Below are 11,971 nucleotides of genomic sequence, written 5' to 3' on the forward strand. Positions count from 1 at the left end.
AATATTTCTTCTAACATTTGCATATTGAATTATTTTCTTGCATATACTGAGCCATTCATAACCGCTTCTACTACGACAAAGCAGCTCTGATTTCCATCTAGTCTCATGTGAGAAACTCTTGATTATCAACAAACTCTTTTCCTCACAGTTGCAAGGTTTTATCTCACAATTCAGACTTTCATGTTTACATCTTGAAATTTTGACTTTTTTCCTCAGAATTGCAAGATATATATCAAAAATTGCAAGTTTACATCTCAACATTCTGAGTTTAATATCTCGCAATTCTGACTTTTTTTTCTCATGTTAAGATTCTAAAAGACAACATTTAAAAAAAAAGAAAAGAAACGTAGTTATTTCTTTTCTTGCACATATGCCATTTACAGCCGCCGTTCTACTATAACAAAGCAGCTTTGATTTCCATCCTTAACAACAAACTCTGATCCACAATGCAGCTTCTTCTAGACATGAAAGACAACATCTGACTGACATGCAAACAGCAAACTACAGTTTGTTTGCTCTTTAATGTCAGGTTTATCTTATTATAGATAATATGACAGCAAACTGTAGAGAAAACAGCACAGAAATCCAGCTGAGCCTCTGAGTCTCTTTCAAAGATTTGATGAATTTGGAAGAGTTTGTCTGGGCTTCATGAGGTGTCAGATTCCTGCTGCGTTCACGAGAGACGATCCTTTAAATCCAGCCATACAGAGACAAATTCATTTCATTCAAATCCTATCAGTGTCTGTGATTATTGAGGCAAATACACTCAAGAGTCCATCTGTTTGACTTTTGGGGTTTTCTCTTTTCTTCTACAATAAAACGGTTGCCTATTAAAATCTGCGGAGAGCTGAAAAATGTCTTTGATATTGTTTCTGTCTGTGAGGAAAATAACTAATAAAGATGGAAAAATACTCAAATACAGCAATTGTTTCAGAGGCACTTATGTTCAAAGTTGCTGATAATATTATGATTTTCATCCTTCTGATCTTGCTGGACAGATCTAACAGATATCATAACTTATGTAATTCATAACAGCTATGAACTGATTAAAAACATCCCAGGCCGAATACAAGCTATTTAATTCATATGCATTCATTTACTGTATTTTACAGCATCTGAAACAGCTGTTTTTATATTGTAAAAGCAGAACAATTAAACAGAAAAATAAATGTTAAATTTGGTTAATAGAAACATGCAATTCGATGCAATATTGTTGGATCATTGAGTTTGAATTAGTTTTTATTGTCATATAGTTTTAGTAATTTTGTTGCATTTTTGTATTATTGTCACATTTCTGTTGTATTTGGTTTCTCTGTGTTTCAGTTTGCCTGTGTTCCCTTGTTTGTTTCCATGGTTATTAGTTAATTAGCTCCACACCTGTTTCAGTTCTCCCTAATTACGTTTCTAGTGAAGTCCTGTGTTCTCCGCTGGTCCTTTGTCTATTATTGTTTGTGTCTACGTGTTGTGCTACCCTTTGCTCCTGGATTCCTTTTGTTTTCGCTTTGTGGATTATATTAAAATACTGTTTATTGGAATACTCCTGCGTCGTGTGCTTTTACTAGCACCTAACCGTTACAATTATCTTTTACATGTCTATACAGTTTTTATTTTATCTATATCTTTTTAGTTATTTTGTAGTACTTCCAGTTAAACTAAATGAAAATGAGAAATATTTCCATGGCAAATAGCTGAAATAAAATAAGCTGAAGTGTTTTATATATATATATATTATTACTATTATTTATTTATTTATTTTCATGTTAACATTTATTCAGAGTAACAAAAATGGTTTTAGTTTTATGGTTTTAGTTTACTTTAACTATAATAACACTGATTTTATGCAACCAAACTAATATGCGTTTATAATTAAACTTTTTGGTAACATTTTACTTTATATATAATAATGCATTATAAAAGTATTTTTAATTTTTATGTCATTAATTATTTACATGTTATAATACATCAAATGATCTCATGAATAATTGCAACCACTGTTATAATACATTATAATACTTATCTATTCATTGTTACACATTTAGAAAGTAAAATGCATAAAAACAAGACAGACAACCAGTTTCAGATGTAACAAGGAATCTGCAAATATTATAATGCTTACTTTGGCTACAGTTGACAGTAAAAGATTTAATGCATCACTACATGCATCATGATACTGTCAGGGAGTCACAGTCACCTCCAACCACGCTCACCAGATCCCAATCCCCTGATTATTGACCACCGCCACCTGTCACCACTCATCTAGAGCACTATATCCCTGCACTCCTCCCGCACAGACACTGTCTGGTCTTGAACATTCTATGTGTAGAATGTAGAAAGTGTGAGTACAGCGAGAGTTGGCAGAATGGATATGTAGCAACGGGACGTGTTGTTGCGACCGGGGTACAGTTACGGCTGTAACCAGTGGCGTGCACAGACCTCCGGAGGGGCAGGGGCAGGGGCAGGGGCAGGGGCAGGGGCAGGGGCAAAACCTGGGGGGTGGGGTGTTGTATGGGTTTGGTCCCCCTCAGCTAAGGGTGGTTGATATGGCAAGAATATCACGATTTTTTTTTTTTTAAATATCACGATTCACAATATTATCACAATTCTTTGTCATGTTGGATTTTCTATTTTGCAAGCTGTTTGAGCAGTACAGCCAAACTAATTTCCTTACTATAAAGACAAAGCCTTTCAAGGTAACAAAATATAAAAAAGTATGGCGGATATTTAGGCCAAAGTGGGTGAAGATAAAAATCGTTGTCATTATTATATCTTTGTTATTAAAAAATGAGAGCAAAGATGCACATTACAAATACACATAATATACAAATAAAATAAACAGTGTTTTATTTTCAGGTAGTCTACAATAGGTGTATTTAGCAGGAGCATTCAAGAAATTGAATGAACAAATATAAAAATAAAACACTATATATATTGAGTCCTATTAAAGCAACTGTATTAAAGTTTTTCAGTCAAGAGTAGTGAGTGATTTTTCTCTTTGTGTTTGGTGTTTTATTAACATTACAGGAATAATTCACCCCAAAATTAAAATAGGCTAGTGTTTGATTTTTATACCTTCATTTACTCACTCAAAAGTTGTTTTAAACCTGAACGAGTTTCTTCTGCTGAAAATAAGTGCTATTTTGAAGAATGTGGAAAACCAAACAGTTGCTGGTCTACAGTGACTTCCATAGTATTTTTTCCCTACTGTTAAAGTCAATGTGAACCAGCAACTGTTTGGTTACCCACATTCTTCAAAATATCTTCTTTTGTGTTCAGCACAAGAAAGAAATTAATACAGGTTTGGGACAACATGTGAGTGAGTAAATTATGACAGAATTACAATTTTAGGGTGAACTATCCCTTTAATTACAGTCGGCAGCATGTTTAGTACTGTCCCTTTAAGACCTGCACGCATCTAATATACAGGCACGCATGCGTTTCTCTCAGCTGTTTACTTTCATTTTAGACATAACCAACTGAGTCTATACATAAACCTGGTGTGTTTTGACAGTATTAGCACAAAACATAACTTAGTTCAGTAATCAGGCGCTGTTTGACGGGCTTTACAGCACGCGCTTTGGGTGTATGTGCTCAGAAAAGGCGCTAGTCAGAACAGCACACGAATGAAACGTTTAACCAGTAAGTCTTTGAAGCAGATGAAGATAATGTACTTTTGTGACTGCGAATAAGTGCAGTGTCCCGTGAGAGTAACTCTACCGCTGAGTTAACACTGATGTGAATGTATGTGGCGTTGTACAGTATATAGAGACGGCGGCGCCAGAACTGCAGCTGATAGAATGCGCGCTGAAGTACGATACTACGATATTTCTTCAAAAAAGCAAATCGTGGAGACATTTTTATAGTCCACGATCAAAAATCGTCATATCGAACACCCCTACCCTCGGCAGAAATCGCAGACCGGGAGCACCGGACCGCAAGGGCACTTTACGGTCGGACCTCAAAGGGGCAGGGGCTCGAGCCTTTACTATTGTAAACAATAAGTCCTCAGACAAAAATCGAGTTGTCATTCAACCTGATCTCACAGAATTCCGTGTAATGTTCACGGACTTAATTAACTCCGAATCTGTGGTGGCATCACGGAATCGCCGAAAATTCCGTGCTGGGCTCACAGAAGGCATCAGCCGTGGTCCATGCACGGATTCACTGGTTCAACACCAGCGCTGCATCGGACCACGTAAAAAGAGTGACTCCAATGCAGTTATACTTTCACTGGAGTACCTGACCCCACCCCTACCCTAAACCTACCCAGTTCTGAACAATAATGACGATAAATGTCCCAGTATCGCGTCGGCATATTGATGCTAAGGGTTTCCGTGCGTGGAGCACGGCTGATGCCTGTCACTGACTTACATTGGTATCACTTCTGTGAGCCCATCACGGAATTTTTTCTGTGAGCCCATCACGGAATTTTCGGCGATTCCGTGATGCCACCACAGATTCGGAGGGTAATTAAGTCCGTGAACATTACACGGAATTCTGTGAGATCACGTTGTGTCATTCATTCTCACACTGGCTGCAGACAGAAGAGAAAGGGAGTTACCCCCTAAGTGTAGATTAAAAAGCTAATTTTATAAATTAGCCCTGGAGCCCTTCAGAAAATAAGTCTCCCCTGTCATCTCAGACCATGGTCAGGTACAGAGCAGGAAGGGTTTACATAAATTTCAGGACCTAAAAATGCAAATACAAGGCATTAAAATGCAAGCACTGTTAATTGCAATGCATTTTTTTTTTTTTTCAATTTGTAGAATTCAGCATGCTTTGTTTCAAAAACTATTGTCATTATTCTACTTCCATAAAGTCTGAGCAATGAAACATATGCAACTAATATTATTTAATAAACTCTGCTCCTTTCTTGTACAAATGCTTTCCCCATGATTTTGTATGCTAAAACGTGTATGTTGTTTGAACGAATGATTTGATATCACAAACATTTTCCCGCTATGTGTGGAGTTTAAAGACGCTCCCTTACGCACTACAGGCGAATAGCCAGATAATACTGCAGCAAAATTGAAAACAAATTTCTAAAAAATAACTTGAAGTTTGATCTGATGTATCTAATAGTCAAGTCAAGTCACTATTATTTGTATAGCACTTTTAACAATGCAAATTGTGTCAAAGCAGCTTTACATCAGCTTGATATAAAACTGGGTGGCATTATATCAGCTTGTCAGTATTTAGACGGGGAAATAGTTTGTCGAAATAGTGTCATTTTCCTCTTGTCAGACAAAATCAGCAGTTTAAATCTAGGCTGCAGCAGAGTCAGATTGTGCAGAGGACTCATCTGGTTCCTGTGGTCTTGTCTCGATGGCCATCTAGGAGACAGGGTCTTCACTGGTGATCAGTCTCTGTTGAATGTCTCGTTCATTCAGGAGAAACTGGATCAAACACCCCCGTTCACACCGCCAGCGACAGAGCGACATGATCCCATTCATCTTCAATGGAGAGCTGGCGACTTCCAGCGACAAGAGAGACAGTGACCGTTGGCGACGGAATGTGGGCGTGTCGAGCGATGCGGGTCAAGCGACAAAAGTTAAGGATTGCTCAACTTTATGCAAATGAACAGCGAATTTCGCGAGCGACAACCAATAGGAGTAAAGAATCTGTCAGCAGCGCTCACACGTCACCGTCTCGAGTGCACGCAAGACAGAACAGAGTTCCGGAGTGATCTCACTGTTTTAAATGATTTGACTGTAATGACATAAAAATGATGCGTGGAAAATAACATTTACTCTGTGTAAATGTGTTACAGGTAGTGGTGTCTATGGAGAGCAGCACACGAATATTTGGAGCAGGCACAGCAGCAGCCAGATTATCCCACACATGTTCAAGATTGTGTGTTTCAGGGGCATCATCATGGTCTTCCTCATCCTCTCTGTGGACTCAGGCAATGATAGAGTCGATGTCCGTTTCCCATCCATGATCAGATTCAGTCTGACAGGAGCAATGAGGGTTGTGATGAACGGCAGAGACAGGTGAAGGTGGGCACGGTGGTCAGCTGCTTCATCAGAATAAAGCTGTGTTGAGATGGCAGTAGGATGTCGGTTCAGCGTCTGTAAATACATCATTGTTAGAATAAGTTTGAATAAAGGAACCAAAACTCCCTCTGTGACAGAATGGAGGAAAAAAACCTTGGGAGAAACCAGGCTCAGTCGGGGGCCAGTTCTCCTCTGGCCATATTTGAAATTTTTCATTTATATGATTTATTCATTTGCTATAATTGTAATGTATAGTTTAATGCATTTATTGTTTCTCGGTCTATTTTTATAATATATATTTGTTTGTTTATTATAATTTAAATGTATGTCTCTGGGGCTCATCTGGGTGTCCTGGTCTCCACTGACGATCAGGGCTGCAGACATCATCTCTTGGTGCTGATCCACCATCTGATCGGATGCGGACTGAGAAACAGAATAAGAAAGAAACAGACTAATATTAACGTAGATGCCATTCTTCTTACGATGTAACGAGTACGTCCCGGGTTACTTGACTGTAACCCTGTTCCCCGAAAAAGCGGGAACGAGATGCTGCGCTGAAAAGCGCTATTGAGAACATTCTTTGTTCGACCTGTTGTGAAGCACGTGTGTCAAACACACCAAGAATTGGCTTAAATAACCTCGGTGAGTGACGTCATTGATTACGTGCACCTGCAGGTTATAAATAGATGTGAGACGTACACAACTTCAGGTTAAACCTTTGTCTGAAGAGACGTCCAGGCACGCCTACAGTGCGCCATTGAGGCGCAGCATCTCGTTCCCGCTTTTTCGGGGAACAGGGTTACAGTCAAGTAACCCGGGACGTTTCCCTATCAAAAACTACTCTCGATGCTGCGCTGAAAAGCGCTATTGGGAACGAGAATACCCACGCTGCCGCACTGGAAGTGTCTGGGCCCCCAATGTTGTGTAGTGTGTGCACACAAACATGAAAGAGGTCTCAGACATGACTCTGGGATGTCGACTCAAGGACATGCGAGCCCGGAGCAACATGAACATCCAAACTATAGAATCTAACAAATGAGTGCGGAGAGGACCAACCTGCCGCATCACAAACTTGCTGCAAGGGGACACCTCTTGCCAAAGCCATTGAAGATGCAATCCCCCTGGTTGAATGGGCCCTTACACCTAGAGGCGAAGCTTGACCACGCGCCTCATAGGCTAGGGCAATAGCATCCCTCACCCAATGTGACATAGTCTGTCCAAGGGTAAAACATACAAAAAGCTGCTCCGACTTACGCCACTGGCTAGTGCGGTGGACGTAAACCTGGAGAGCACGTACTGGACACAGTAAGAGAAATTTCTCCTGCTCCGGTGTCGTGAACGGCGGAAGGCAGAAGGCTTCGAGAACGACTGGATTTATGATCGAGAATGGAACCTTCGAAAGATAACTAGGGTGAGGATGCAAAATAGCTTTGACCAGCCCAGGGGCAAAATCTAGGCAGGATGACGAGACTGACAGAGCCTGCAAATCTCCAATTCTCCTCAGAGAAGAATTAGCCATGAGAAAAAACATCTTTAGAGTCAGAAACCTGACAGGCGCCGACTCTAGTGGTTCATAATGGGGTCCCACGAGACCCCTTGGGCACTAAAGCCAAGTCCGACAAAGGGACTGTTGCTGGTGTGCGGCCTCAACCGCTGAGCTCCATGAATGAAGCGGGTAAATAGAGGGTGCTTTCCCACAGAAACACCATCAATCAGAACGCGGCAAGCCAAAATGGCAGTCACATAGATTCTGAAAGTATCAGGACATGTGCCTGAGGACAATTACTCTTGCAGGAACTCCAGCACTGAAGCAACCTGGCAGTGAACTGGGTCTGCATGGTGTCATACACCAACTTTCGAAAAAGCACCATCTGAGGGCATAACTTCTTCTAGTGGAAGGAGTCCTAGCAATCAGAATAGTCTGTAGTACATCTGCTGGAAACCCAGTATCTCTTGTGGTCCTCCTCAGAGGCCAGAGATGAATGTTCCAGAACTCAGGCCGGGGATGAAATACCATCCCCTGTGCCTGAGATAGAAGAACTCTCCTGACCGGAATCGCCCATAGCGAGCCGTCAAGGAGGAATATTAGATCTGAGAGCCACACTCTGGTCGTTCAACGGGGCGCTATCAGTAAGAGGTGAGACCCTCGTTGACATACCTTGGCCAGGACTCCTGGGAGCAGAGCGATTGGGGAAAATGTGAGAGAGAGAGGGGTGGTTCGCACGCCCTTCGTCTCTCAGCCAGCTCGACATGCGAGCCCCACAATCGCAATGAGGACGCAGAGGCTCGCCCCTTCCTGAATGAAAGTGAGCCTCGAGCAGAGCACTCCAATCGAAGTGATTACAGTGCTTGCACTCAGCGTCCTCGAAGGCAGCAATAGCATGCTCAAATTCAGACAGCTGTAATGGTCTCATGTGCAAGACGTCCAAAGGTTTCACGTGGATGCAGTTGCCATGAGACCTAGAACTTTCTGAAAGTAATGTACAGTAGCTTTCTGGCCTAGCCTGTAATCCTTCAGGGTTTTCAGAATGGATTCCATACATGTAGGAGACAGCTGTGCCCACATTATGATAGAATCCTGTTAACCCCTAAATACATTGTGCCCTGGGCAAGAGAGAAAACGCTTCCTTGGCGTTGAGTCTCAATCCCAGATAGTTAAGATGAGCAAGGACGACATCCCAATGTCGAAGCGCATGCTCTTAAGACTGAGCCAAATCAGCCAGTTGCCGATGCTAAAGTTGCATCGATACATTTTGCGTATGTGCAGGGTGATAAGGCTAGGCCAAATGGAAGAACCCAGGTAAGCTTAATCCCCAAAAGCAAACCTCAGGAACTTCCTACGTTGTGGCAAAATTTCTTAATGAAAGTATGCATCCTTGAGATCGTTTGTTGATAAACAATCACCTGATTGGATCTGAGAAAACAATCATAGACTGTCAGTATTTTGAACTTGTACATTCTTAGAAAGCGGTTCAGCCCGCAAAGATTGACTGGACGCAACCCCCCATCATTTCTGGTAACCAGAAAATATTGGCTATAGCAGCCCGACTCTCTGTCTAGGAGGAGAGACGTTCTACGACCTCCTTATCCAGCAGAGCTTGCATATTCTGTGTCGACAAATACACTTGTTCTGGTTTCATGGTAGTGGAGACCACGCCGTTGAAACACGAAAGATGATACGCAAATCGTATCCTGTAGCCCTCTTGTGGAGTCCTTACGACCCATGGAGAGATTATTTGGCAGTAGCTTCCACGCTACCAAATTCTCTGAAAGGGAGACTGCCTGTGACACTTCGATTTGCTGGGGGGGGGGGGATGTTAAATGTTTGGTGTCCTGAAACACGGCAGGAGACAACCGAACATGTAACATCTCACTGGAGATCGCCGACTCCCGAAACACCAGTGATGGCGGAAGTTAAACAGCGATCCCCTTAGGGTGCCGGGAAGGAGCCCTTACTCTCATCGTCGGAGTTTTCCGTGGCACTCCCCGAGGAGACACACCCATTGTCCTGGGCACAGCCTCAGGACTTCCTTCAGGTCATAAAGACTGTTTTTTTTTTTTTTTTAGGTCCGGCTCCCTCTTGGCTGTTGAGTGCTATGAGCTGTTCCCCAGTCTTTACGAGGGGGCGCATAGCTTGCACACTCTAATTTGGGCTTCTCGCCTCAGAGGAGCTGGCCGTGCTGGGACTGGGTGGCGACAGCCCCAACACTAGAGCACGGTGGGGGAGAAACTTATTGAAAGCTTTCTTGAACTTCTTGCCTCCCTGCTCGCAGATGTTTATGAACGTCAGTCTGATGTGCCTGCAGAACCGTTGTGGTGTGCAGGGCAGCACCAGCATGACTTGCTGCATGAAATGCTCTCCCTACAAGTGTAGATGTTGCTCTACATAGCTTGGTAGGGAGTGTTGACTTTCGAGTGATGATGCACCCCCAGGGAAGAGATAGCTCGCTAGCGTGTCTTCCAACTGGGGTATCATCATGTAGCCCTGTGCCTTTGAATCCACAATATTCGAAAAATTTAAGGACAAATAGGGCTTACTCCATGAACAAGTTCTCTCATCATGGAGGTCACCAAAGAAGGGGAATACTGCTCTTATAGTTTTAAACTTCCAGTTTTAAACTGATAACACTGCAGGAGTCATCACCTCGAGTAACTCCTTATTCGTTTTATAATCGCGGGAGGAGCGCTCGGCAGGTGACGCTCCCAATTTCCATTTCAAAAGAATCAAGAGCTGCAACATTTGCTGCCCAATCCGAAGAAATGCCAGGGCACGCTTTGGAAGCAGGCGCGAAAACTTCCCGATCTGGCGAGAGCGGGAGGGAAAGGGGGGGACCCGCCTCTCGTAACGAGGGCGCAGAGGCTCGTTCTTTGTAAAAGAAAGCGAGCTGAATGCGAAGAACGCGGATAGGAAGTAAATCGCCCAAACACTCAAAACAAAGTCATGCAAGTCATCTTCAGAGATGAACCGTAAAGGAGGCATGCATCTCTTGCGGATTAACTCGACAAGCTTTAACGTTCACTTTCACTTTTACTTTAATACTGCTTTCAGCGTGAAACACACACACACACACACACACAAAATGCGGTCTCTGAAGACAAAGAAACCTGAAGTTGTGTACGTCTCACATCTATTTATAACCTGCAGATGCACGTAATCAATGACATCACTCACCGAGGTTATTTAAGCCAATTCTTGGTGTGTTTGACACACGTGCTTCACAACACTTTTCAGCGCAGCATCGAGAGTAGCTTTTGATTGGGGAACATCGTGTGTTATGGGGAGTGTTCCCGGTTCCGGTTGATCTAAATTAATGCAGCCTAACAATCCTTTAACGGATTTGAATAATAGAAGCGTATTAGTGTGTTACGTGTACGCCAGGCTAAAGAGATGTGCCTTTAATCTAGATTTAAACTGACAGAGTGTGTCTGCCTCCCGAACAGTGTTAGGTAGACTGTTCCAGAGTTTGGGTGCTAAATAGGAATAGGATCTGCCGCCTGCAGTCGATTTTGATATTCTAGGTATTATCAAATGGCCAGAGTTTTGAGAACGCAGTGGACGTGGAGGACTATAATGCGATAAGAGCTCGCTCAAGTACTGAGGAGCTAAACCATTCAGGGCTTTATAAGTAATTAACAAGATTTTAAAATCTATCCGATGTTTAACAGGGAGCCAGTGCAGTGTTGACAGAACCGGGCTAATATGGTCATATTTCCTGGTTCTAGTAAGGACTCTAGCTGCTGCATTTTGGACCAACTGTAGTTTGTTGATCAAGCGTGCAGAACAACCACCCAATAAAGCATTACAATAGTCTATCCTTCAGGTCATAAACATTTCTGCATTTGACGTTGAGAGCATAGGTCGCAATATATCTTTGTGCAGATATTGCAAACGCTGCAGAAAACTGTACTAGGTAGGTTACTGATGCTATGAGGTGTTAGTGCACCTGTCCCTCTTATCTTCTTTTTATTATTATTACTGCAGACCTGATAATTACATTTAAGCTCAGGGAAAGATGGTTGTATCTTTAACAATGAACAGTCATAATAGAAAACATAAATATAATGGGTTTAAACAGCAAAAAAGGCACAATTACATGGGTAAATATCTTTGAATAATGTTCACATAATCATAATGCATAAAAAAATTAATTTTTTGTTGTTATAAGCCTGAGGGATGAAACAAACAAACAAAAAAAAGAAGAAGATGAAAACAGGAGATTTAAGCAGGTTTTGCTTGTGGGTGAAAAATCTTCAGCATAAAATAAAGAAAATAACAACATATTCAAAAGAGAACAATAAAAAATAAACATAAAAACTTAAAATCAACCCAAAATGTTTTGGTTATACTACAATCACAATAAAAGGGCAGCTGTTTCTTCAAGACCACAAAATGAGCAAATTCAATCAAGATCAAAATATTTACAAATAGATGAATTAAACCTGTCGCTCATATCTTTTAAGTTGTTGTTGCTCTTGTA

The sequence above is a fragment of the Onychostoma macrolepis genome, chromosome 09, assembly GCF_012432095.1.
Source record: "Onychostoma macrolepis isolate SWU-2019 chromosome 09, ASM1243209v1, whole genome shotgun sequence".
In the NCBI taxonomy this organism is placed as follows: domain Eukaryota; kingdom Metazoa; phylum Chordata; class Actinopteri; order Cypriniformes; family Cyprinidae; genus Onychostoma; species Onychostoma macrolepis.